At 40.0% G+C, this 25792-nt stretch overlaps 1 long non-coding RNA gene across 1 annotated transcript; it reads left to right on the top strand.

The window, feature by feature from the left end:
• The first annotated feature begins 1315 nt into the window (after positions 1-1315).
• Positions 1316-3037, top strand: LOC310892496. Its single transcript, XR_014578183.1, has 3 exons — positions 1316-1823; positions 1949-2002; positions 2342-3037. It is a non-coding gene; the product is annotated as an uncharacterized lncRNA (long non-coding RNA).
• The last annotated feature ends 22755 nt before the right edge of the window (positions 3038-25792 follow it).

Here is a 25792-nt window from a genome sequence, read left to right as displayed (position 1 = left end):
TCCAACAGGGAAATCACTGAAGAAGGATTTATCTTCCTTGTAAATCTTCCCCATTACTCAGTAATCTCATCAGTGATCTGCAAGTAGATATACAGTCACTTCTGGTAGATCACAGACAGAAGTTAATGAGGTGGTCAACAAACACTAAAGACCAGGGAAACATAACATGTTGGGTTATTCAGTAAATTCCCACATTGAGGAAAGTCCATTGGGTTGTAAGAGAGATGGGCATTCTTCTCAAAGAGAGGCCTGCACATGGAAAACCAGGGTGTCTGATAGATGTGTTGATCTTTCAGAAGAGAATCAAACCAATACAATCTTTATGGAAAATACCTTGGTAAAAAGGGTGAATAAAATTGGTCATCCGGCATAATGAACTGGGAAAGACCAACATTCAAGTGTTCCTTAGTACCATTAAATTGGTACTTACCAATTGGTAACAGAAATTAAAATGAGAACAAGGCTGGAAGGTGGCATTGAAAGCATGTTTTCAGATGCTCTGAAGCATCTGAAAAAAATATATTTCAGCTTCAGGGCAACACCAACACCAGGAGAGTGCACTTGGACTGCTGCTGCTGCTGAGCCACCTAGGTACCAAACTACCTGTAAAGCACATATATACTCTTTAAGGTGAAGCTCTCTGAGTATGAGTGAACTTCATATGTAAGTGTTCTACCATGTCCACACAGAAAAAGGTGTGATGGCACAGCCTTCTGCTTGAAACAAAGAAAGACTAGATGTCCACACTTCATTTTTATATATTTTAACTAATCTAAGTTAGTCATGAAAAAATAAGTCTAATGAAAAAGTATGATGCATTGCATGGACTGAATTCAGACAGTATCTTAAGTTTTCATGACTTTTTTTCCTTGTAAATGCTTGCAATCTGGCAAGTGTTAGGCTACTTGTCACTACTGTTTGTCTTCTGAATTTAAATGTGATTTTCTGAAGTGTTTTGTAAGGTTCAGGCATAATAAAGATCTATGAAATTTCATAGACCATGCTGAGACCTTCTCTTACACTGCGACTTCATTTTATTTATTAGTGCTACAGATGTAATGGGCTCATGCTATAGAGAGGGAAAGAAAAGCTCTAAATAGGAGCAGTAAACGTTTATGCAATGGCCAGAAAAGTGTAACACTGATTTATTATTTTATTGTTGAAAATGTGATTGTGCTTTTTAAATCTGTGTCTGATTACTAATTCATTCAGTGCCCTTGTCTTCATACCAGTTATCATGAATGATTTGTGAAGGTGGATTGGATGACAGAGGAAGTGCTCTTGGCAGTGGTGACGATGTGAAGGCGCTTGTCATCCAGGCGTCATTAATGGCCTGACACTGCAAGTGGTGAGCAACTGCAATGCTTGCTGACTTCAGTGTAAGGCTTAAGCTTTTTGAAATTCAGGCTCTAAGTTACTGTGCTTGAACCGAACCTGCCAAGACAAACAATTAAGTCCATGTGTCTGAATTAATTATAGGGGCACAGGGTATTGTTAGCTGTGATTGATATAACCTGGAATTGATTGGAAACAAAGCTTTAACATTCTTTGTTAGTGGGAAACGTACACACAGTGCAGAAGGAAACAGACGCAGCATTACCTCTTTCATCTAGGCAGCCAGAGCACCAGGAAGAGCAGTCTGTGTAGTTTCTTTGAAGTTAATGGCATTAATTATGCTGTCTGAAGATGCACTAATATGGAGGCATGTTTTGAAGGCAGAGACACTGTGGTCCTCATCCTCACTGCATCCACTTGTGAACTCACATGAGGGCAGGATGTTTCTGAGTTGCACCTGCTCAGAGTGGCCTTCCTCCAGTTTCCAGGTATGAACAGCTTCCCCCCAAGGTTGTTTCCACAACCCTGTTGTGGACAATATCTCTTGCAGGAGAGACAAGCAGGTTCTCTTTACTTACAAGTGACAGAATGTCCAAAATGGTTGTATTTATAGGTAGAAAGCGAGACCCAAATGAGGACATGACAGTGGCTGGATCAGAGACAACAGGTGAGTGAAATCATTTGTTGACAGATATAGGAAGTTGAGTTTCTTATGAAAAGCTCCCTTATATGCTTCGTTTGCCTTTCCTTCCACCACTTTTTTACCTGCAAATCACAGCAACGACTCCATGTCACATATAATACATGCTACAGATCTTCTACTTCTGGCCTAGGGGGTAATTTTCATGTCACCAAACAGGCTGTTCTTGTTGGCAAGTAACAAACATGATAGACAAAGAAACATTTTCCCTTCATCTTTTAAATTCTACTTTTTTTTTTTTTTTTTTTCCCCCCCATGCCTTGCCTTGATGTGTGTTCCTAACTCTCATTTTAAATTCTGTAACAGGCAGCATCCTAGAATTGCTGACACCAAACTCCACAGCGCAATCTGACACATGACCACTGGGGAGTGGGGAGAAACAATTTGGAGAGTTAATATATTTGAATTAATTGGCCCAGCAGAAGCAGAGGGAAGAAGACGGTGGAGAAAAAGGCGTGGGCTAGCTTTGTGTTTGGTACCGGTTGTCCAGTTTGTATTTGCTGATTTCACCGAAAATAAGCACCTGCTTCTAGTTGCCCAGAATTTTCCTTCACTGTGTTACCAGTTGTTACCAGAAGCTAAAAGATACATCCTAATTTCTACTGTTCTAGAGCACTAACAAAAATGGGGAAAGACTGGTGGATTGGCTTGTTTTTGTTTTTGTTTTGTTTTGTTTTTACTCTTGATGATTGTATAAAAAAAAATAAAAATAAAAAGGGGGTTTATTGAAAGTGGGAATTTCAGCATGGAGTCTGCAAGAGTAAATGACAATATTTTGGATGAGGTTTGAAGCCTCAATGTTCACTAGACTTTTGAATGACATCTACTGTGTCATTTTAGACTTCCTCTTCTTCAAAATGACCAAAGGATGTGTTGCTTGGAGACATAGAAATGCAAATTATCCTTACTAGAAGTTACCACATCTTCTTGACTTCTTTTTCAATGACTTCCAAAAATTAAGTTTTCAAATGTATGTTTAGCCCCATAAATAACTGCAACAAAATTTACAAATATGCATTTTGAGCCAGAATTTGCAAATTTACTCTTCAGTGCCTTAATGTCTCTAGAAGATTCTTTTTAACTATCTGTATTTTTTAAAAAAATGTTATTCTTGAATAATAACATAATTTATGTTACCTTTAATTCAGTCCAAATTCAGTTATTTTTACCATCTATATTTAGTGTTTACTTACTGGAGCATGCTTAGTCTTCCTGTGTAAAATCTCTCAGTGAAGGTCAAGTCTCTTTGCATGTAAATTTTCAAAATTTAAGAGGGGAGATGTATGTGTTAAGCAACTTCTTCTTGGGCAAACCCAACAGGCAAAACTCTAAGTTAGCTTGTCCATTAATTTTCCTGAAAAGCAGCAATAAATTAAGTTTTCTAAACACCCACTTCTGAAAAAAAAATAAATATATATATATATATTTTAATGGTATTTGGATAGCAAAAGATTCCTGACCATATGAATACACCTTCAAATCTAAGCTGAGTGTTCTCATTCCTGATTTGAAAATTTTGCTTCTTCCTTTGCTAGCTATTAGAAGTAAAGGCATTCCTTATTACAAAAGTAGGAATGTAGATAGCCTTCTAAATTAAAGAACATAGTCAGAATATTGTGTGCACAGTAAAGAAGTGTGCACATTTGACTATATGCAACTCAACATAATCGACATAGACATTAATTTCCTGTGCAAAATGCTATGAAGTAAGTGATGACACCTATAAGGTGGGGGGCAACCAACTCCAAAGTTACGGTGAAAATGGCAGATGAGCACCATAAACAATTTGCAGGAGAAAAAAACTTCTTTTGACAGTCACAGGCAGAAGGAAAGCAACTCACACAGCAGTTCTCCTGAGTTGCATTAGAAGTCAGACTGGGTTTCAACATTCCCTGGAAGCCCTTAACAGATCAACAAAGAAAAAGAAAGAAGGAGAGCACTGAAGGGCATACCTACAGCACCTGAGACTGTCTGAGAAAAAATGACAGACATATTTATGGCATGAGCTTCCTTCGAGTTTGTATTCTGTAACAAGCAAAAGAGCAGCATTGACTCCAAGTGCACTGGGTCCCTAAGAACAGCTACTCATCCACTTTTAGGTACAGCGTATCTTAGAAATGCATGTGCAGACCATTAAGAACAATGATGATACAGACAGGCAGAGTACAAGACTATTATTCCTCTCCACTGGCCCTGCAAATTTGCTCTGTGTATTTTTTGTTGAATAAATTCCCTCAAAATCCCATTGGAGTCCTCAAGACAGAATAATTGTAATCCATCTTTTTCCCCAGTGTAATCCTCATACAGTCATTTAACAACTTTGAGGGGAAAAAAAAAAAAGAGCTTGAAAATAGCAATGACAGCTTAGAAGTGGTTAGAGTTAAGTGGTATAAAATTTCACAACAACCTGTTAGATTTTCAATATAAAATGTTTACCTTTCCCTTCCTTTCCAAGGACAGTAAAAGCAGAGGGGTAGATCTTGCAGAATACTATGTTTAGCTTAATTCTTTACCAGCAATCCAAGCTTCTTCCAGGGAAGGTTAAATGGACCGAACTGGAAAGCAACTTTTGTATTTGCTATTGACTGATTCACTCCAAATCTTACTGTCCACCAATATCATATGGAGCCCATTGCAGCTAGAGTTCCTGAGTGATAATTTCTTGATAAATATTTGGTGGTTTTCAGCCCAAGACTGCAGTCTTGCAAGAATACATCACTAAGAACAGAACTACAGAAACATAGTTCAACCTCAATAATAAATTCTGATCTAACGAAATGCTCTAGTTAATGAGATATACTGGTAAGATTTAATCAATTTCAGTACATGCCTCTAATCCCCATTTCCAAAGCACATGCTAGTGGTCTAAATATTTGAGTTTCTATTTCTCAACCTTCCCAAAAAGACTCATGGGAAACAAGACTGACGTGTCGAAGGATTGTGAAAATTGCACCCTTTCTCCCCTGAACACCTCCAGGATACTGAGTGTTCACCTATTCCCAGTGCTTACACACCCTCCAAGATGCATCAGACATGAATGTGGAAAGTATTAAGCTTTTCTGAAGTCCTGAATCTTGGTTAGTTTGACTCATTATGGAGTCTGTTAGTCTTCAGCTGTGCCTGGCAAATATAACCTCTGCCAGTTTCTGAGGAAAGGACGCCCCTTTTCCCTCTTTCACGTTTGTCAGAACTCCTGGCCAGCTCTTGCACCTTGGCTAGTCTTGAACTTTGAGATGGTGAGCCAACGTAAAATGTCATACATGCCATATGTTATCTGTAGTCCTTTAAACAATTCTGGGAACACTGGCCTGCCCTCCTTACAAGCTGTCTGTGGGCTTTGTTGCGCCAGTAATTTCTTACATCCAGTGGGCTTCTGGGCAGGTTCTCTGTGCTAGCAGCCCCCTGGAATGAATGAGTTACTAAACAGTAGATTTCTTGTACTGAAAGAGTCACCACCACAATCATGTTAACTGGCACAATGTATTTAATTGGCTGGTTCAGGGGGATGATGGTAGTCCAAAAGCAATGTTTTACATGCCATCAGGAGGATCATATTGCAGCGCTTTCTTAATGATATCAAAGAAATCAGTAGCAAAGAAGCTCTTTCATTACTCATAAACTATGACAGTAAAATGGAAAATGAGCAAAGATGATCATTTGGTTTGAAGTTTAATAAAGTTATGAAGAGCCAGCTAGTTCTGCTGTCTGAAATGCAGTTGGGAACAAAGAAGGAGGCAATAATACACAGTAGAGCAAAACTGTATTTTAACATACCAGCACTGCAAACAGAGATGGAGATTCTCAGCTTTGTCTTCCAGAAAGGGTCTGCAGCTCCGTAATAAGAAACTTTGGTGAATCCAGCATCCAGGCAAGGCACAGACAACCCAGCAACTGTTCTCTGTTGGTTACAGCTTTTAACAACTTTTGGATGCAGAAAGCTGAGAAAAGAGCTGACAGGAAGACACTGCAAGAAGCATCAACACTGGGACTAGAATGGGGAGGCAAAGAGCAGCTGAGGATAGGGTGGCCATGCAATGACAGAATTCACATTTCTTGAGAAAGGAAAAAAATAAAGCAAAATAAGCTGGCTTCAGAAAGTCAGCCTTCCAGAAAATCATCTGAGATCCAAATCTGGAAGGGGAAAAGGGAGTTAAAGGGAGCTTGAGTGTCCTCAAAGGAACAGATCCCAGGATATGTTTTGTGGTGCAGCTAGCTAAACAGACACTGGGCAGAGTGAATGAGAACCTAAGCAAAGAAAAGATAATAATTTCCTCTTCTTGGGAAGGACAGCAGCAGGTATATCAGATCTCTCTGATTAGGGGCCTGAGGATCTGCCCCCAAACAGGGGTAATCATGAGGCAGGCTGTGCTTTAGTACTTACTTCTAGTGAAGTTGAGTGTGCCTGTCCCATAAGTCACTATCTAACCAGTTGTCCCTTCAGAACAAAGTCCATATTATCAAGTCAATCAAAATAAATAAATAAATAAATAAATAAATCTATGGAAACCTCTTATAGATACTCTTCTACCTCAGCCTCCATGCTGCTCTCTTAACTTCACCATGCATTTCTTCCTGGCAAATTCTTGCCCTCCTATTTCATCTTCTACCACCTCTTCAGGATCTCTGATGCCAGTTTCAAATCTCTGTACCTTTCATTGTACTCACCTTTCTGGCACGTATCTGACACAGCAGAAGTGCTAGGTTGTTATGCAGGAGTCATATTTTATCCTGTTTTCCTTTAAACTGCAGATTTTAAAAAACCGTCTTGTTCATTCCAATATGTTAAATAAGGATTAGATAAAAATAATAGCAGCAGTTTCTTCTGGTCATCGCAATGCCTCTTCTTTAGCAAATTTTCAATTAATAATAATAATAATAATAATAATAATAATAATTTAAAAGAAGATTAGAAAGAGTAAAGACAACCACAAAGTTCAGGTGTGAAACAGTGGGTACAATGCTATCTATGTGGTAGTCGATGTGCGTTTTGTTATTGCTTCCAGCAACCTACTTAGGGCTCAAAGTACCACACATTACATTACATTACTATCATGTACACCAGAATGATTTGTCCTGCATTTTCTGTAAAATCTCATTTCTTCCCTGATCTTATTATAGACATTGCAGCCATGGAGTAGAATTAAACATCCTGGTCACTTTCACAGATAAGAAATTTTTGGCTTCTGTTTCTGGATTTGGGAGGAAAAACATGTAAAATATATTTATCAGAAATTGTCAGCACAACTAGAAAGGAACACCAACCTTCCACACAGGGCAGAAGAGGTGAGCAGTTTTAAGGGAGCAGTTCAATTGTGTCCAACTCTCTATATCTTTTCCCCAAGTATTCTATTTTATAGCATTAATATCAAGAAAATAACAAGATCAAAACATTGCTCTTTTCCAAACTGTAGAAACTGAGCCACAAAGCCTTTAATAAAAAAGTTGCAGTTCAAGAATCAAAGTTAACTGAGGCTGATGTATCATGCTCTTGCAGAAATAGGTAATCAAAAAAGCGGGTCTGGAGGAGGGCCAGGTGATGGGGAGGAGTACTGAACAAGTGGAATCAGCAAACAAAAAGCAAGAGTAGATGAGGCAGCAGTGGGTACAGAGTGGATTAGAGTCAATCTCCAACCTCCAAGCTAAATAGGGACTGAGCTATGATGGCATCATGGATTTCAAAGAGGCAATCATCAAAAAGTGGGAGAGAGTGCCCAGAACCAGCAGAGGTTGTCTGAATGAACCCAAGCAGCTGGTCCATCTTGCTAAAGGAACTGAAGTTCCCACAGCTGAGATGGCCAATGCAGAAATGAAGACAAGAAACCCAGAAAAAAAAATAAAAAAAAAATAAAAATGGGCAGTTAGGAAAGAAGTTGTAACAAAATTAGCATGCAGTCAAGGCACATAGTTTGGAAGAAACAAGTGTTTATCTACTTTAAAAAACTCAAGGGGAGGAATATGCTTAGCCTTAAAAATATTGCTTTTTCTGTCTGTTTTCTTCAGACACTGCCTTTCTACTCCTCTTTGCAAGTTCAGTACACTTGAGCTGCATGCAGTTTATACGCTGTTTTCTACTACCACACAGTTTCTGTTTCCTTCTGTTCCTTAGGGAAAGATCTGATCCTCCCAGCACCAGTTCTGATTAAAAGATGTAGATTTCTTGTAACAAGAAAAAGTCTAATAGTATTAATTGATGCTTCTCCACACAGGCAAATAATGTTTTGCACATGTCAAAAGCTGTATTAAATAGCCATGTTAAAAACTCTCAGCAGAGAAATATTCACACAGGAAAGATTGTGCAGATGCAGAGTGCAGCACTTACAAACTTTGCAACATCTTACACGAGCCCAGATGCATTCATGCCAATTATTTGAGTAATAATTTCCAAGGATATTGGCCAATATCCTTGCTTCATTTTATTTTGGGAATACCTGATAAAACTCTCTGTTTCTAAGATGTGGCATTAATGTTTTTTTATTACCATTGTCTCCAGTAATTTCCCCTTTTTCCAATCTTCCATCACTCCCACGAACAGTATGATGACAATGCTACTTTTTTCAGCAAGAACCCGCCTCGGCATGTCATGATGAAGATTGATATCCAGATCCTAAAAAAGTTCATATGTGCTCTTCTTAAAACTATCAAAGCCTCAAAATATGGCCTTGATGAGCTTCAGTTTGTTATTGTATCACCCCACAAGCGCCTGTGGACTGCCACTTATTTGACCACAGTCTCAACATTGTGCTTGTGCCTGACCATACTGATCCCACCTTCCTGGAGACACTGTCAAATTCCTCCCTTGTAGCTGTCATTTGCTTTTCTTTCTGGTTCTAGCTAAAGTGCAGCATACCCTCTGTTTTATCCCCAGGTTGTTCACTTACTTAGGTAATAGTGCAGTGATTAGCACCAGTACACAGGCAATGGGAGAGCAGTGCATTATTTCCTCCTTTACCTAATATTGTATGCCTTTCTGAAAACCTTTTAGAGAGCAAATGGAGTGGGTTCTGATGGTGCACAATAAGGCTATTTTGCCAAGAATTGCATTTTTAATGAATAGCAAAGGATCAGGTGGCGATTTATTAAAAACTTCATACTTTTCAATTGCTCAAAATGAAACTCCAGCCAGAAAAACAATCCGGAGCTACTAATGGTCTTCCTTAACTGGTGTGAGTAGCAGCACCGACACTTTTTTGTACTGTAAGCAGCACAGATTGTGATGCAGGTCAACAAACATCTAATCCTTGCTCACCTGGTCACTAAGCATAGTTAAACAGCATCTGCCTGTTGTGTCATTGAAAATATACCTGCTGAAGAGTAACAATGCTGAAAGACATTTTTCCATTTCACATTTAGACTATTAATCATGTTCAGCATCAGCTCAGTGGAAATGTTTGCTGCTACACCTGGCCTTAGAAAATTGTTCAGCTCCAACTCAGGAATCAAAGCTGGCTAATTTGTGATTAATCACAATTCATCTGTTTCTTATTTCCTATTCCCTGTTTTGGTTTGTTTTAAATAATGAATATCTCCATACCTTTCATAGCCTTCTCCTTGCTGGCAAATATCTGACCCAGCATAAATAATGAAAAGTTCAATAGATTTTTGTTTCTTGTCTTTCCTTACTATGTTCTTTTGAAGTACGATCTCAGTGCAATTCTTTGTAGCAATACCTCCCTGGTCATCTCACCAAACATGACTTAACAAGGTTACCATAGATATACAAAGAGGGAAAGTCTCATCTTGGAAATCATTGAGCATTTTTCTCTTTTAAGCCACTTTCTCCTCTTTAAGTACTGGGAACTGACAGTAACTGAGATTCATCTCACTAGAGGTAGGTATTCACATTATAGATATCTGCATTGGAATTGTCATCCTGGGCTCCCAGTGCAGTCAATGAAGAGAGAGGGATCTCTGTAGCGTGATTCACCTCTGATCAACGAATGAATCCTGCCTGGAAATGTCTGTTTCTTTCCACTGCCCAGTGAGGGAGTCTGGATTCAGTCATTCATACATCATTCCAGTTTTTGACTGGTGAAACTCCATCAGCAAGATGAATCTCTAAGCTTTAATATTAATTCATACTGCCCAAACAGACAGAATGGTTTTGACTTGTGGACAAAAAGTATCCCACCCCTTTCTCCATGCCAGTCTTGCCTACTACCTATATCACATGCAAGGCATCCTCTGTGCTCTGGCTCTTGATACTCCAAGGTAAGGAGGGAAGTGCCTGAGCACGTCCATTGCTCTTAGCTGGACCCAGACTCTCACCCTTACATACTCACACAACACAACATGTCCAGAAATCAACTTCTAAGCAGAGTGGGTGCCTCACCAGGTCTCAGTTGAGTTACTGGAAGCAAAAGCATGGTCCAAGCATGCAGACACAGCCCCAGGAGGCTGAGAGACTGGCCCTAGAGCATCCCCCTTTATAACGTGCTTGTTTATTTGTATTGCCCACAGCACTTTCACTGAGCTGTGTCGGTTGAAATGGCTCTTTATTCAGCACGCACCATATTAACAAAAGGAGAATAACACCTGAAACAAACTCTTGTTTCTCTAACAAAAAGAGACAGCATATATTCACTCTGGCCCCATGCTAGTTTAATTCCTTCAGACTCAGTGGTTAGATTAAATTGACATTGGAATGATACGTGGGTGAATTGGGACCAAAAAAGAAGAGTTGTTACACATGTGAGCTTGACTTCTCAAGTACTCAATGCCTGATGAGCTCAGAGCTCTTCTAAATAACAGCCTGTATAACAGCTGAACTCCTTTGGGAAGCCCTGACTCCAGTTGTAAGTGATGCACACCCCGGAAAACTCACTCCTATGTGACAACAACGGGTGCGGCTTGGAGCATCTGTCATTTTCTCTTCCTTCCCCAATAAAAATCTGTCAGGCAGCTTCATCTGCAGTGCAAAGGGCATGTAAATCAACATGCTCAGCTGCTGTTGACTGGTGGAGAAGGTGCTTGTCATTACAATAGGAAGTTATGCCAACTGGCACTCATCCATCTTGCTGAAATCTCATACATAATAGAGACTGTTTATCAAAGAGATGAGATGTAAAACAGGACAGTCTTTTTGTAGTTGAAGGGGTGCCAGAACATAATAATAAATAAATAAATAAACGAAACCCTTAGTTACAGCTATGTTTTTACACTCCAAGTGCAGGACTATCTGATCAACTGGCATGATGTCTGTCACGAGCTTGTAGCAAACACAAGAGGGACTATTTATATTTGCACATGTTCTGTGCAGATGTTAAAAAAAAAACAGCATTGTTAATGTGGATTTTTCTGGAAAAGTAATTTTGATCAAGTGCTGTAATATTTCTCAGTAGGTCTGTTAGTCGGGAAAATTTCTTCCAGGCATATGCACAGCTGGTTCCTCTGCTTGTGTATGGTCTTCTTAGTCATGTAATAGACAGGATGACTGTGAGAACTGGCAAATACTTTTTCTTGAAAAGAGAGACTGAAGAGTGAAATAAACTATCGAGGGTTGCACAGTATTTCAAGAGCTGAGGGGTGAGGTTTGCTGGTTGTCTTTGCCTGCCTTTAGACAGATCCATTAATCCTCTACTTCAATAACTATCGAACACACTCTAAATTTACAGCAAAGCAAATTACTTTTGGGAGGAGCATTGACTTTCAGGGAGAGAGAATGAGGGTGAAAGAGAAGGAAATGCATCCAGTGTAAAAGTAGGGCTTTTGTATTCTGCAAGTACAAATAAGTAAATAGAAGCTCTGGGGTTCATTAAACGAACTGATGGGATGAGGGTTAGGAAAAATAAGTTTCTTGCAAAAAGAACTTCCTCCCTTATATACAACAATGAAAAATTGTTAAAGCAGTGTCTGCCAAATCAAAAACATGTAAGTATTTCACACCTGTAACAGTGAGACACCCTAAAACTCACACAAGCTGCAACTTTTCCACACATTGCTTCTGAGCAACTTGTGAAAATCACCCTGGCATGGGAGGGAACTTCTCTTATCAGCTGGCAGCTAGTTAGTGCCAGAAAAGTACCTTGTTGTAGGCATCATGTACAACCCTGGTCAAAGGGTTTCAAGGTTCATGCAGTTTTCTTGCAGCACTGGGAGAAGGGAGGGGAAAGCTGCCTGCAGGCATGGGGAGCACCCAGGAGCACAGGCTGTTAGCAGGAAGGTGGGAAGTGTGGGTGTGCGCAAGCTGTGGCTGCGGATGGACCCAGGTGGCTTTCTAGGGAAGAGCCGAATGTTCAGGCACCACCGGGGCTCACAGAGATTTTGTTAAAAAGCACTTTTGTCCTGTTTCACATACGTAAATGCAATAATTGTGCCATCTCGTTAATCAGAAGCTTACAAACGCTGTGGCAGTGTCACATTAAACAGCACACGCCTGGCCACGTCCAACTGAGTATTTCAATTTATGTTTGAATTTGACCTCTAGCTTTAACATAATTCAGGGATGAGAGAATTTGTTTTGTTTTGTTTCTCAACAATTTAATGAGAAGCATTAGCCCAACGGAGTAGTGGTACCTCCGTTAGGGGAGAGGTTTCAGGGTCTAAGAGAATCCTCCTCCCTCCCCCTGCCCCAGCACATCAGGCAGAAGGCCTGTCCTCATTGTATTTGACAGCTGAAAAGCTGAATATCCATGCTGATATCAAAAACAGGAAATCTAACACCCCTTTCTTCTGTGTTTTAGAAGAAGTTTTATTTTTTAAGACTTCCTTGACTTTCTGTCATTAAAGCTATCTGATTCTATAACCATGTGCTCATTTGGCAGAGGGGCAATTTATAACAGTAGACAAGAGCTGATTTTGCTGTCATCATGGGCAAAGAGGGAGGGAGAAAGCAAAGCAATTAATTGAGCATTTGGGGATATGAAGTAAACACAAATCCATTCTCTTCCCTACCTCCTCCACTACACCCACACACAATCGCACAGCTCTCTAATTTGCTGTTTTGCATGAGACAGGATTTCAGGGAAGCTGTAAGACTGGATACATTCTGTTTAGAATAAGCAAGAACTAACCTAGAAATCGGATTTTAGGCTAACAATATGTGCCAGCCCAGTCATTTGTTCCAGAACAAACTTCAAAATACTGTGGGTGTTGTAAGTCTAACCTGAAGAATAAAGGAGCATATTGCAATTTAGGCTATATTTTGACCTCATAACCTTTATGGGACTAGAAGTTCTTTCCTATTTTCTGCTAACAAAGTGCCTCATTTGTTCATTTGTTGCCTCTCCACTGAGATGTCTTGACACTTCTACCAATAAGATATAATCCCTGCCCCAAAAAGCTTGAAATCTTTAGGGGTCAAAATGGGGAGAATAAAGGTGCTGAGGGAAAGATGAGAAAAGCACGTCAGTTTTCAAGCTTGGCAAAGCTAACAGGACAAATTGATTTGCTACCTATAACAAGTTTTTCATCTCCATCCAGCTTTCTACCTTAGTGCTGCTTGCCTTCGCTGCGGAGCAGAGAGCTTGGATGTGGAGATCCAGACACAGAGCACCAGTGCATGTTTGTCAGGGGTTAGAACAGGAAAGACCCACTGTATTTGCAGAAATTCCTTGCTGTAGGTGCAGCCTGACAGTAGTGCAGTGCTCCCACTGGTTCCTTGCTTTGCTGCTGCAAGTACAGGTCGCTTTGGTCCCAGGCATGTGACACACAACTAACAGAAGGGCGAACTAATGCACCAAAAAAGAGTTGGAGTCTAAAGTAACCAGAAACGTGCAAGTTATAGCAATGAACCACATCCGGATATTTAAGACATGTTTAGCTCCATGTCTGTCCTCATGCAAGAGTATCTTAGGGATTTTGACAGAGGCAGAGATTTGTCTCTCAATACAGGTGTTTTAATTGACCAAATGAATTACTCTAAATGTCACAAAATCAGTGTTAAAGAGAGTTTTCACTTGGTGAAAATAGTACCATTTCAAATCAAAGTTTCCAGAAGATCAGAAAAATTGACATATTTATTTAATATGCTAAAAAGTATAGCTCAGGTCATTCCAAAACTCACCACTGTTTCTGGCTGAGTTTCACTGCACCCACAAAGTAGCCACAATAGGGCATGACCATTCAGGCAGCCCCTCAGCAGTTACAGCACAAATCTGGGTTTAGGGCAGGTTTAATTTTTTCTTCTGGCCACAGGAGCCTGCCATGTGTCCCTTCTGCTCTCCCTCAAACCCCTTCCTCTGCCTGAAGCATCCTGAAACAGGAGCAACACTGGGGCTGTTTGTGTTATCTTCTGCAGGCAGTATTTTCCTTTGTGCACATGAGCTCTCACTTCAAATTGTTTAAGAGCTTTTTCGCAGACACCTCCTCCTGGGCATCTATCCCAGCCTGGCTACCCCAACAGTGTGAAAATTTCTCCTTAGTTCCAGCCAAAATGTACTAATACCTCATTTGGGGCCTTTTGTCTTCTTATTTAGAAGCGTAAAGAGTACTTTTCTTGTCCTGATATTTACTCCTACAAAGTTTTTAGAGGCAATAATCTTAGCTAAGCCTTTGTAGTTCTAGGCTGAACAAGAGAAAAGCTCTTTCATTTTCCTTCTGTAAAGGTTCATCCATGATCCTTCAGGTAGGTTATGTATATATGTCTTAGCTTTAATCTATCATTTTTTCACATCAGAGAATGGAGCTCCACATATTCCTATATCCTGTATCCCAGTATCTTATTTAACTTAACATGGAGGTCTCGTTATTCTGTTAGATAATATGCCCATATCTTGCTCCTCTTTATTTATTCCCAACTGAACAATACGTATGTGAAACATTTATCACTTATTCAGAACCCCTCCTTTTGCAATGAAAATTGATTTTAATTGAATTTTTAGAGCTAAACAAAACCATTCAGCCATGGCATTCAATCTCCATCACGCTTTCTTATTAACATGAGGAGAAATTTTGGAAAATCAGTTGTGCCAAAAGCTTTCCTCCTTTCCTTCTTCCCCCACCCCTGGCAAAGTTTAAATGGTTTTCATTTTTTATCTCTGAGACAATGTAGTGAAAACAACTTTGAATCTGAAACTAAAATCAAGAATGGAGGCGAGCAGTTGATGAAGCAAATGAAAAAGTATGCATCCATCAGGTAACATCAGTTGAGATTATTATGTTATTAGTTTAATGGGGTTCTAGCACACAATAATAGAAATTAATAACAGAGAATTAAAACTGTAAAATTATGTCAGGATCCATCTTTTAAAGCATCATCATATCAAGGGATAATTGACTGTATCCAAGAAGAATAAAAAGAAGTAAAAAAAACAAAGGCTAGCTAAAAGTGATTCTGCAGTTCGGTGGTGGAGGATCAGTCATCTGAATCCACAACAGTGGATAGATCAGGCAGCCAAATGAGTCTCATAGCTGTGGCTGTTTTTTCTTTACCACAAACTCTTCTGCAGATGCTGCCACCCAGGTACAAAGCTTTTTAATTCTCAAGCCAGAGCTTTTCACTGTTTTGTTCTGTTCCACCAAAAGATGACTCTTCGGCAAAATAAACAACATAGAACTGTAGAAACATAGAATCAGAAGATGGTTTGGATTTGAAAGGATCTTAAAGACCACGTGGTTCCAAAACCCTGGGATGGGCAGGGACACCTCCCACCAGACCAGGTTGCTCAAAGCTCCATCCAATGTGAGCTATCTAAAGTCTTTGTGTTTAAAGCTCTTTTTACAGAGTATGAATTTAAAAAAATAAATAAAATCTTGGAGAAGTCCCTTTCAGGATGGGTTCCTAAAAGGTTCCAGCTGTTCAGCTCATGGTGACACCTGTCACTTTTCATCCTGCTGGCTCGCTATAGACCCATGCAGGAGGCAAAAGCTGAGGAGAGAAACAGCAAATAGCTATTTACAGATTTATTTATCTTTTAATTATATAAAGTAGATGAATTACAAGAGTTTGTTTGGGCAATACAAGAAAAGAGCATGTAAAACATTTCATAAAGAAATACTTCCTTGCAGCACCTGATTCCACAGCAAGTCTTGCCACTTCAGATTGAAAATCAGGTGAACTAACAGGTGGCTGCTGCATACAGACTACATCAAGAAGGAGCATAGCCTTCAGGCTGCTGACATTGGAGGACTGTAGATAACATTGTAATGACATTGGAGAGGGAAAAATATTGACAACATGACTTAGTTCTGCAGAAGAGATAAAAACGTGCTTACTATATGGTTTACTAGATGTTGAGAAGGTTTAGAACATGTGTTATCTAGAATGATTTTTTATATGCAAGCAGTAAGTTGCCCCCATTTGCTGATTAGTCACACCATGAAAGCAAAGCCAAGTGTAACTTAACTTTTCTTTATCAACTACTGGGTTTTATTCATGTGGGAAAAAGTGGAGGGTGGAGCCTTGAGCTTCTTTTCTGGTTCTTAAAACAGTAAACCAGCTGGAAAACTGCCCTAATGGATAACAGAGAAAGCTGCAAGAAAAGTATGGCTTCCACTCTCCATTGCTGCCCTCAGAAGTATGCCTGAGCACATAAGAGCATGCAGCAGCCTAAATGGCCAAGGACAAGACAGGACAGGAGGTAGCTTTCAGAAAGGCTTTGCCGTCCCTCAGCTCATTGCACTGAACATCAATCTTCCAGATGAATTATTGACAATAGCTGTGTTATCCTCTGCCTTCTGCAGCTACTTCGAGAGGAACCACATGCCAAGTTTGTTTTTTCTTTCAGCATTTCCAAGGGAAGTTCTCTCCAAGGGCAAAAGTAACGCTTTGCTGCTGCTGCTGCTTGATGAGATTTGCAACACAGGCACAGGCCACACAAACATACAAGGCTTGAAGTGCAAATGGGAGGGCCTGTTCTGAACTGCTATTTTGGTGCTTCTTTGTTTTCAGATTAACGTCATTTTTAATGATGTCTCACTTCCCTATGCAGAGATCTGAGCTCTGATTATTGGCAAGCAAATGCTGTGTTGAAAATCATCCATGTGTCTGGATTATGATTAGGCCATAATGAAGCAGAGAAAATATCAAAAAATGAAATGACTTGTGGAGATTATTTACACAGGGAAAGAAATTTTAGTGTTCACATAAGAATTAACCTCTCTTCATCTATTAAATTCTACATAAAACTATAAAGGAAATTATTTACATTTCTAGTTAGCACTTACCTGAGCCAATTCTGAGGGAACAGTTTTTACTTTTGGCTCCTCTGTCTTTGTCTTGCACAGGCATCAAGAGTGGAAATCTCAGAAATATGGAGAGCGTGAAATAAAAACAGCAAGCAGAGGCGTGATTTAAAACTGTCAAGCTCTAGTGAAATAAACTTCTATTAGTGAATCATAATGCTGAGCATATATTAAGTTCTGCTTTGCCAAATACAGTTTTATATATCCTCAAGTGAACCATCAGTGTAAGAATGTGAATTGTACTATTGAGTAGATGTTTATGTAATTCTCCCAGAAAACACAGTTTAACTCTCAGCGCTCATGCAAGCTGTACTGCCTTGTACTTGCAGAAGGACAGACACCACTCTTGCAGGGTGTCCCAGCCTGGCAAACAATGGTCAAGTCCTTTTCCCTGCATTTGTTGGGGACTATGTCCCCCTAAATGTACAGTGTTACAGCAAGTCAGTAGAAAAATGAAAGTGTGGGACCTTACTGTCTGAAGGAACATATCTCTAAATTTATAATTACAAAATCAAAATCAGGTCTTAGAGTCTCACTGGCCACTAATTTAATATGTTAAAAAAAAAAAACCAAAACACTTCCTAGCGTTCAAGCTAACCTACTGTGGAGTAAGAATACCTCCCCATGTTGCCATAATTCTGAGCACACTATCTCTCAGCAAGGTAAAGTGGCATTTTTGTCACTAATCTAAAAGTCTTCCTGCCAGAATGGTAACAGTCTCTTTTTTTTTAATTTTTAACCATCTGAGGAAGCACTTGCATTCCTGACAGCTCAAGACACATGGTGGTTTTGCTGGAGATATCCAGAACATACGTGAATACTAATAAGTTAGCCATGAACAAATGACCAAGTGTTAACATTTCTAGGACCTGGCCACCAGACATCATACACAGTTATTCTCAATCCTACTGCCTTCAAATGTCAGGCACAACTAATTTTCAACAGCCAGGCTGCAAAAGACCATGCACTGAGAGAAGCCGTGCTTAGACTATAGCTGCCAAGTTCAAATGAAGACCAGTACAATAAGACAATCAAGGAACATTACCTTTTCTTTTAAGCAATATTTTAGTGGTAGCACAAGACTTAAGCAATATCTCGTACCCCTTAGTTCTGAATTTGTTGTGGATGTGTAATGCCACATTAATAGCTACATGATAACTTGGGATTTATTTGAGAACAACAAATATATGACTTGTGGTCTATAAACACATTCACAAGCTAGAGTTGCACCAGAATTTTATCTTTTATTTATTTAACTGGGGAATGTATGTTGCCCCTGTTTGTTAATGAGAGCTTTTCAGTCCTACCAATGAGAATCATCACTCATCTAGGATGGCTCAATTTATTCTCATACATTTGCTGCAGAGCTTTTTGTAATTTATTTCCACAACAGTAATATACCATGATGTCACCAGGGGCTTCTGTGTGACTCTTTCTCTTTGAGTCTCTTTTTATTCATGAAGGTCTGTCTTGGGCTGGTTCTTCTCTTTTCTTATGGTCTCTCTAAATAATCTCACCCCTCATTTCACATCAGCATCTGCAAACGTATTTGCAGATCTGCTCCATGTTTACCTCCCACACTCAGAACAGAGCTCCTGTGGCTGTTCTGCCATCAGGCACAGGCAATGTTATTGTAGTTGATTTTAATTACCGGTGACTGTTGAAAATACTCTGGGATTCTGGGAACTGAAATATTTCTAGTCAAATTAAACTGGAGGAAAAACAAAATTAAATGTTGTAACTAAGGATTCTGACTTCCAAATGACTTTTTTTTTTTGGGGGGGGGGGGGGTGAGGGGGATGGGGAGAAATTAAAGCCTCCAAATGAACACACAGCTAATGGCAACAAGGCTATGAAAATTACCACAACAGTTCTGGGAAAGAATAAAATAAAAATCATGAGCTCAGATGAAACTGAAGAAGAAAACAAAGATAGGAATCAACTATTTTCTACTAAACCTACCAAATGAGTAGCAGTATGATAAAGAACAGTAAAAAAAAAAAAAAAGAAAAAGCTATCAAAGGTGACTTGTGTCATACAGAATCTGTCTTCAGTAAGAATCTGGTTTTCAAAAAAGAATTCTAAACTGCACAATGGATCATACCCATCTGGACTTACATGTAATAGGTGACAAGCTGCCCCACATAATAATTTATTGCTGAAGATGGAGAAGCAAATATAAATATGAGCACTGCAAAGTGATCAATTGGATGGATTTATTTTTTCTTTTTTTTCCTTTTTGTTTACTTTTTTGTTGTTTTCATTATTTCAGAGATAAAATTATGTCAGGTATTGAAAATGGCAATACTGGCATTTGGGAGTTTATCAGAGAAGTTTTCAAAGGTAGGGATGAAATTTTGAGATTTCTTTTTTCTCTTTTCATATCATTTTCTCTTTTCTCTTTTTCATCATCAGTGATCTGATACATCACTGGGATATTTTTCAATGACTTTTACAGGTGGTTGGGGTTGGGGTTTAGAAAAGGCTTGGGAGACCATACATGAAGAACTGGATGACTTTGAGATCTACAATTACAGACATGAGCTGAAATTCAAAGAAAGAAAAAGAGAAAGAAAGGAAAATGCAATCCTAAAAAAAGTCAAGAGATTTCCAAAAGAGGTATTCTGAGGTCCAGAAACATCTGCGGTGCAGGAGAAAACTTAGCTGCTAATGAGATATTCTAGCATGGCGACCAGTAGTAGCTGAGGACGCAACTGAAGAGATTCCTTCATAACTAAGAGATTCCAAATTAAAAAATGCCCCAAAATGAAAGCCTTCTCTTACACTACTTCAACTATATCTTATGTAGGACATTGTGGGCCAACTTTAGACAAACTAGCTAGGCTGCATGTGAGCAAGATGAAAACTGTGTGTGGGATGCCAAACCCAAGAGAAATCCAATTCAACTACTCTGGTAGCTACCTTAAATCTTTACCTCAGTTGCCCACTTCCAGAGCAATGGCCGGCAGTCCCTGAACTCAGTAGCTGGCAGAAGGCTTGGGGTTGTCTGCATGCATCCAAAGCTGTTTTGCTTTACAGCATAAATTAAACATTTACAAAATAAATACTAAAAGCTCCTTGTTTTTCTGTCATTACAGAAAGGAATGTTTTGCTCAAGAAACAAATAGCAAGAATATGCTGTTTAATTGATACATGGTAAACACTTAGATTTGTTACTGTCTAAGTGACTAATGAGATACCCAATTTCCTTCATTTCCATAGAAAGCATAAAACACAAAACTTCAAACATGTATTGAAAAGTTGCCTGCCTGCCTTTGAGCAGGCAGTATGACCACTTAGCTTGGTAACTGCCAGAAGCATTTTTCCACTGGGGAGAGTGTCAGCATTTAAAAAAAAAAATAATAAAATTTGAATGGTAAGTAAAATTCAAATTGGATTTGTGTCTGTGAGGAGAAAGCTAACAAACCTCATCTTTGAAAAAGAAGGCATCTGAGGTAACAGAGACTGGTAAGTGCAGATAATGTAAATAGGAACAAGTGGTATCAGGGCATTTACATATAAATCATATTTGTACAAGACAATAAAATATTTACAGGTAGAGTTAAACTGAAAGATCATTTCTCTGTTAAAAAAAAAAAAAAAGGCAAAAGGGAGCAAAAATTTTTTGAGGCAAATTGTGTTATAATCAAGTTCCCAGAAATCCATAGGAAGGAAGAGCTATTTCCTTGCCTTGCAGCCCTGAGCAGAGAGCACAGATGTGGCATGCGCAGGAATATTTGCCCTTGTGATATTGCAAAAGCTTTTGAAAATATTCAGTTGTAAAGGGAAGAGGATTTTGGAGGAAAAAGTCTGACCTTCTGCCACCTTCCAGTGTCAGAGAAGGGAGAGGAATGAGCATGAAACAGGGGGCCCTCAAGATGGGCACCAAGATAAGTTGGCAAAAGGGCATCAGTAGAGACAGACACATGGCTGGTGATGGGAGGGAAGACACAAAGAGTAAAAATATGTGAGAGGAAGGAGTCAGTAAAAGCCAGTTAGAGCCAAGCCATCCTGGCATGAAGTTACACTGAGCGTCCCCTTCTTCTCCCAGCACTGACTGCTCCTGCACGTGGGCACTGGTTTCCTCAGCAGAAAGGAGCCTTCACTATGTTATTGACAAAGGAAATCCATTACGTGGGTGTTTATACCCATGTTGTGTGGAGCAGTGTGCTTTGTCATTTTTAAAGCCCATGACAACTTCTGCAAATATAAGGCAGAAGTAAAGCTCAATCTGGACCTGGATTAAACTTATGATACCATTTGTCCCCAGACACCTACAGCCAACCACAAATTTTATCTGGAGTGATCTCACTTCTATACCATGTGTGGTGAAATTCTGTCATTTTTATATAACTGCTCTCAGAAGAAAAGTTGCTCTGCGTTTTTGTCTGAAATGCCACCTGACAATATCAAAAAGACTAAGTGTTGCCCAAGGACTAAGCTGAAATGTCAGATGGTGGCTCACAGCGGTGCTCTGTAATACTATTCCAGCACAGTCTGGCTGATGGACTTATTGGCTACGTGGAAATATCCTCCAGTGGCATCAACAGCAGAGGTGCTAATAAGAAGGATCTCATTCCTGATCCATAGTTTTAGTATGGAAAATAAATGATAATTTGAGCAAGAGAATTGATGAAGCCCAATCCCCTTTGCCATCAGTTCCTTATGGATTTTTTTGGGGGGTTGACAATAGTCTGTCCGCTATAAAGGCACTACTGCTGTCTCTTTCATTTACCCGGCTGCTTATTTTCAGCTGGGTAAAATATTCTAGTGTAGGTTGGAACTTGTCTGTAGTTCAAAAGTTAAGAGAGTAGAATAGAAACACAGACACATACAAACACACAGAGGCCAAGGAAGCTTTATTTCCTTTGGGGATCAGGCTTAACAATAAGCCGTAGCAATCACTTCCCAGACAGATAGAAACAAGACCCATCAATAAAGAGAAAATTGCAACCTAAATAGATTTTAATAGTGATCTCAGTATTTGGTATAGGATCGGCTGCTAAAACAGTGTACAGCACTGCAACTTTCAGGTGTTTACTTCACATTCAAACAGACTATTGAAGAAATAAGTCATCATGCCAACAGTCAATGGTGGAGTAAATGTTCTGAATATTTTTTTTTTGAAGACCAGATTTCTCTCATACGGAAAGCCATGGCACTACAGCCCACTCGAGCACTGAGACCAGGTTTTCATTAAAAAGTCCATAAGCTCACAGCTGCTCCAGGAGCAGTGCTGGGGGAGCCAAGGATAAATCACATATCAGACACAGTTGACAACCAAGCTCTTTCAAGACAAAGTAACACATGTCATGCCCACCTCACAGCACATCTTTGGTGCCCAAAGCACATCTCTCCTGGGAAAAGGCAGCATGGGCACTTTCCACAAGTGACCAGTGGCCTCCCTGAAGTGGTGGTGGGACAATGGCCAAAGAGAACAGGAGTGGTTTGGCAAGCACACGGTCTAGGAGGTAAGAAAGGGATCTAGCTTTGCTTTCCTGCATCATATCAGCTTTCCCTTGTCCCTGAACACACATCTAGCTGTTAGGGTCGGTCCTGGAGAGGGCTGTGTTTGCCAGGGTAGAGCTGACAGAGATGTTATGGGCAGAAGTCACCCTCAGCTCCTCTGCTGCTGTTTACAGCAAGCACCTTGTGTGACTCCCCACGTCAGGACACAAACCAGACTGCTCATTAATATTCTGCTAACAGCACACTTCCCTCTCCCTTCCCCAACAGAGAGAACATGAAAAGGACAAAATCCTGTCATTCTGTTTTCCCTCTCTTATTCATCCTACTCAAGGGATATCTGGTCTAGTCATGAGAGATGTAGTAGTCCATTTTCAGGACTGAATCCATCTCCCTCTCCACCCCAGTTACCCCATAGTTCCCACAACACTCTGCAGTCAAACCCTGCAGCACCTTATTTTTAAATACTTTTTAGAGACATTCTAGCTCTCACTGCTTCCCCCTCTGAAGCTGAGAGCTCACATCCTTTCATTCCCTGTGATGGAGCATCTTTGGAATAGTTCCCTGAACATTTTTGGTTCTTCCTGGCAGCTATTTCTGCACCACCTCTCACCTGATACCACTCCTCAGGCCAGGAAATGTCCCCCAGGGTGCGTACTGAGTCTTCTTGTTTTAAAATCCCATGCCATAGAGGGTGTTTGGCATTAATTGTATGCTACAAAGCTGTGGTCCTCCAAGCAGTGCTGGCAGCCTGGTCCTCACCAAGACACAGACAAGCTATGTGGTGCTGTTTGCTGTACATCACTGCCGGGTGAGCTGTCAGGTGTGTGCTGCTGTGGGAGATGCCAATTAGCAGACCGGTGGGCTGGCATGACAATGATGGTGGTGGGAATAACTGTGGGGCGGGATCAAGTGGAAGCTCTTGCTCAGTTTATGGGCATCTTTCCCTGCAATAAGGTGCTTTTTGGCTTGGGGTCTGAAGAGTACATAAAGCCATGGTTTCCCCTAGGCCTTAAGGGACAAGGCATGCCTGTGATATTTGCAGATCAGAGCCTCAGGTCCCAATGCCTCCACCCATGTTATTTGTAAAAAATCAGAAAAAAATGAATTTAGGGGAGTTCATACACACAGTTCCTCTTCCAGCCCATCCTGCACCAGCAGACTGCTCATGCTGGTCTTGTCAAGGGAAAGAGAGCCCTGGGCAATCCAGTAAGACTAAGAGACACTGTTGCCAGTCTGTGCATGATGAGCAGCCTGTCCTCCCATGGGCTAGCTTAGGAACAAAGGGGCTAGAAATCCTTTGGAAGAAGCAGAGAACTGGAGACAGTTCCACCAAAGGCTTACAGATACACCTTCCTGTCTCATAGCAGCTTATTGCCCTTTTGGTTCTTCCTCTGCACACAAATGGGCATTTCAGTTGCAGGGAAGATGAAACCAGGTCAATAATAAGCGGTTAAGGATGACATGGTTTATGCTTGATTTCACAAGGTGTGGCCTAACAGCTTCATTATGTGAGCCAAGGTAAGGTATTTAATTGCACAAACCAAAGCTCCTGTCATTGTGGTTTTTGGTTTTGTTTTGTTTTTGTTTGTTGTTTTGTTTTGGTTTATTTGTTTATTTGTTTTTCCTAATTGTATCCTGTGAATAATCACTACCTTATGTTTTTCTATCTCTCTGTAAGCACTCTGACACAGCATAAGTTCATTCAATTCTGTAACACAATGACTATCACAGCATACATTAGAAACATCTTTTTCCACACTGAAAATGTCAATTTACTGGCATGCTCCCTAAGTCTAGCCTGAGATGAAAAGCCGTTGCAGGCAGCAGAGGCAGAAGGCTTGATGCCAAGTTGTATGATGCATTTCCTATATGTAAGAAGATCAGTCCACTCATGAATGCCACTTCGAGGAGATTTCCAGCTCCAGCAGAGAGGAACTATCAAGGAAGGAGAGAGAGATTCCACTTATGTGAGAACAGGCAGATATAGGACCAAGAAGAAGTAGGAAAGGGAGTCTGCAGAGGAAGAGAAATTGGAAGAAAAGAGGAACAGAATAAAAGGAAAGCATGGCAGAATGGAAGATGAGAAGTGGAAAAAAGAGAGAGCTGGGAAAAGAAAATGCATTGGAGTTGAAACAGTGTGGAGGATGTACCATGATGGAGAAGGGAAAAGATGTATGTAAAACATTGAGTGATGACGGGGGAAAGGAAGTCACTCTGCTTGTGTTTAATATTGCCATTCAGATCCTAAAAGTTTAGTTTGATTCTCTGCAGTGGAAAAGATCTTCAGTGGTATTTGGAACTAGTTAGCACATCAGTCAAAACAATGATCAAAACCCAAGACTACTGTATGTTACTGAGGAATAAGATATAAACAGAAATTACCACTTTAAGGGGCTATTAGTTGCAAGACCCAACATGACATATAACAAAGTGTATCATCTTCTCAGCCCAAATAACCAGGACAAGTGACTGAGGCTCCCTAAAGGGGAATTCAGACTGAGCTGGTTTTGCCACCAGACTCATTCATTGCCTTTCGTCTTAAAAAATGGTGTGTATAGGGTCATAATTTTGATTTTTTAATATCCTTACAACTCTATACATCTAGTCAGCAAGTAAAAGATAATAGTCCTCATTGCAAATTGCCATTCTAGACACTATGTACTCATCCTACACATGCCATCTTTTTCAAGGCAGTTAAAGAAAGAAAAAAAAAATCAGTTTCTATCCGTATTTTAAAAGGTATAATGCACAAGAAGATCTCATGCTGGCCGGAGAGATGAGAAAGGCCAAGGTTTAGTCCAGCGCTGTTTCTCTGCCCCATGACTCCATGCAGCTGGGGAGAATATCTTAACGCTTCATCTCCTACATTTTTTCAGGCTAAGCTGTACATAGGATGTAAAATTAGTATTTGCATATGGGTAACATTTCCAAAACTTTCATTTAAAATCTCAACTATCCCTCTTACCTGGCAGACCAGGCTCTAGTTAAACGTGAGAACAGGTCAAGAGTCTGCAATATGTCTCTAGCTTCTCAGATTCTGTTGCAATATTACTGTATTGATTTCTTTCCCAAAGAGAGCTAAAAATGAGATTCAAAAGTTCAAGGGCATGAAAATCAAGAAATACTGACAACCATTAAGAAAGATGTGTTTTCCTCCTGTAGCTTTGT

This window comes from Anser anser (genome assembly GCF_964211835.1).
Source record: "Anser anser genome assembly, chromosome: 1".
Taxonomy (NCBI): domain Eukaryota; kingdom Metazoa; phylum Chordata; class Aves; order Anseriformes; family Anatidae; genus Anser; species Anser anser.
The sequence above is the reverse complement of the archived record's forward strand: the minus strand, read 5'-3'. Positions and strand labels throughout refer to the sequence as shown.